General features: G+C 34.7%; 1 long non-coding RNA gene across 1 annotated transcript; it reads right to left on the bottom strand.

Annotated features, from left to right (window-relative positions):
* Positions 1-271: 271 nt before the first annotated feature.
* LOC125606857 lies at positions 272-2,698 on the bottom strand. Its single transcript, XR_007338118.1, has 5 exons — positions 2,288-2,698; positions 2,076-2,193; positions 1,291-2,003; positions 602-822; positions 272-514 (listed from the first exon to the last, which is right to left on the bottom strand). It is a non-coding gene; the product is annotated as an uncharacterized LOC125606857 (long non-coding RNA).
* Between the last annotated feature and the right edge of the window lie 468 nt (positions 2,699-3,166).

Genomic DNA, 3,166 nt, shown 5'->3' with positions numbered 1-3,166 from the left:
TGAAAAGAAGCCAAGCATTCATATTGCTATGTATAATTCTATAGATGAAGAGACCCTCTATCTTGGACAACATCTATGCTCTAACTCAAGTGTTTGCAAAATTCAAAATTAAACAAAATTGTTGGACACAACCAAACCGAGAACAGAGCTGCGTAGCACAAAATATAAAACTACAATTTTAAGATGAAATATTAAAAATATAATAACACATAAACTCTGGAAAATAACAAAACGAAACATAAAAATATATCCACAGTTTTCTTCTAAGCAAATATTTTCCTCCCTGATTGCTCAGCTAAAATATAATGTAATTATCCGAAGAATAGAATTTATTAAAAATTACACCATCATCCATCAAGATCAATAAATCACACAAACTTCAAAACATCACCTAATAAATTTATTTAAAATAATACAAAATAAGAAATTAGTTTTCTTATATAAAAGAAAAAAGGTGACAAAGAAACACATGAATAGATCGTAAGTCCTTGGGTAAGTTGAGAAGGCTTCACACCTGCCATAGTAATCATATGTTATATCATTAAAGAACATAGATATCAATAGATTATGACAAAGTGAAGAGGTTAAGGAAGAAACTGACCAGCTATGAACAGCACCCATCAGGCCTCTGTCGTATATCAGTTTAAGTGTGTTAGACCCGTCTTCAGGAACGCCATTCATAACCCAAACATCTTTGTCATTCAGAGCAGTAGCAAAGGAACCCATGTTTGCTTTCATGTCCATTATGTTCCTCATGGTGTCTGATTGAATTGCAGGACTCAAGAGATCCCAGTAAGCATCTACCCTATTCCTCCAAGTTTCCTGTAAGGCAACAAAGCAGCCTCAGCTTACTTTAATAAACTCCATGACATCTGAGAAAAAGCCATGTCTATATGAAAGTGAGCACAAAAAAATAGCGTCAATTAGTCATCAGATTCAGAGTTTTATGTTACTTAAAAGAGTTCAAGTAGAACGTTGCCTAGTGATTCAAAAAGGCAGTGATGACGGAACCAGTTTGGCCTCACACAAACCAAGGACAACATCATGGAAGACTCTGTTTAATGAAAGTTAAATTTCTATCAACAGCGAAATCAAGTTGACTCAACATAGCAGAGTTGTAGTTAAGAGCGGTAAAATGTGGCTTTTTCTTCCTCATGCTTGTTAAGTACCACCTTGCCTTCTCATTCCTTACTTGTATAGTTATTATAAAATCAGGGTACTCGTCATTAGTCCATGCTTTTAAGATTTTTCAGAACCTCAAAATCTAATGTCTAAGAAGAGGATCAGTACCCCAGATATGGTGTCCATGGAAGGTTTCCCCAGCAGATCACATTCTTTCCAGGGAAAAGTGAGTTTATCACACCAATACTCCGGGAAAGATTCAGCCTATGCTCCATATATCAATGGCGGGTGTATACAACAAATCAAAATCCACCAATATTAGCACGCAGTAATACAAAAATTAAAAGAGAGGTTTATATAGAGAAGCAACTTGGAAGTAGGAAACATCCACAAAACAGTGGAGCTCTATATATACTATCGTATAGCAACATAGTTCTAAATTTAATAGAGATATATACACATAAAGAGAGATTGAAGGATGACAAAGCTAAACTCAGAGACCAAATTAGAGAAATGGAATACATGTGTGGATGTACTTGAGTTCCGCAATAATTGATTATATGAAAAATTGGGGATGGTCTATTGTCAAATCATCATTGATAGATGAGAAAGCAACCTCTTGTTACACTTGAGAGAAGCTCGGTGTGTTGAAACCTATTATAGAAGACATCAAGATCACCAAACATTACATTTGGTACCATAAATCAGAATATCCTCAAATATTTCCTAATACCCAAGTCCAAAAACTCAAAGTGCAGATGTTTGAATGGTGAGATTTAGACAGAGAACCTAATCTTTAAAGATAAACTAAGTTCTTCTTCTTCTTTGTGCTTCCTCTCTGCCTCAATATCTCCCTCACAAAGCGCTCCTCTTCTTCATGTCTATGGTTTGTGGAAGCTTAGTTGTCAAACAAAAGAAGCAAAAATTGAATAGAATATTTACTGGAAAGTTACCCGTGAGAAGACGTACACGGCAAAAAGTCAACATGAAATTTTTGCTCAGAAGAGATTTCTATACTTCCAGGCCCTGTTTTCTGAACGCGACATCAAACGTGTCTTAGATCTTTTGACTCTGTTTCACATCAATCAACAGGAAATGAGCAAGACGTTTAGGAACGCAAAAGCTCAAAGAGTCCAATAGTCGTCATAAAAAGATGAATTCATACCTGTTCATCAATAAAAAGAGCTCCAGCCCAATTAGAAAGCCATTTCGTTGTGCTTCTTGCTTCCTAAATATAAATTTATATCTAGCCATAGCTCACTCTGAACCAAACCAGCAACACGTCACTGTAGAGAGACACATGGGGGTTGCCGGTAAATTTCGTTCTCTGTTCCCTTTTGTGGATTTGATAAATTGATTTTTGTTACTGTGGTGATGAGAGGAAGGAAGAAAGAGATGAGGGACTTATATAATGTGGAGCTGGTGGAATGGAAATCGATTCATGTCCTTAGGATATCTGCAATTAATGATTGAGCTAAATGCTAATGAACGTATACGTTCAAGCGGAGAAGGGAAAGCTGTAAAAGATGAAGGTGCTGAAATAAGAAGAGATGGAAGACGACGACGACTGGAGAACTATTAGGTTTTAAAGATGGCTCATTTTAAAGATGGCTCATTATTGGACTAAGAAGAAGGATATGTAACCAAATAACACCAAAGGCCCAGTTTCTTATCTTCAGTCGACAAACCAGCAATGACGTGGCAAATTAAACTTCTTTGATTTGTTAATTTTTCAATCCAATGTGGACCTATGTTACATGGAAACGGAATTGGGTACGTGGAAACAGAAGCGTATGAAAGCGCAGAAGCGAGATTTTTTAAAAAATTAGGAAGCGGATACGTGTTGGAAGCGTATCCATATATATATATATGAATATATATATACATATGTAAGATTATTTTATAATCTAAAACTAAAAATTATATGATTTAAATTTAAAATAAAGCATTTATTCATTTATAATAATTTTGAAATGACTTCATATTTAAACTGTGAAAATACACATAAATTAAATTAAATAAATAATATTATATTTTTTAATTC

This window comes from Brassica napus, chromosome A1, assembly GCF_020379485.1.
Source record: "Brassica napus cultivar Da-Ae chromosome A1, Da-Ae, whole genome shotgun sequence".
In the NCBI taxonomy this organism is placed as follows: Eukaryota; Viridiplantae; Streptophyta; class Magnoliopsida; order Brassicales; family Brassicaceae; genus Brassica; species Brassica napus.
The sequence above is the reverse complement of the archived record's forward strand: the minus strand, read 5'-3'. Positions and strand labels throughout refer to the sequence as shown.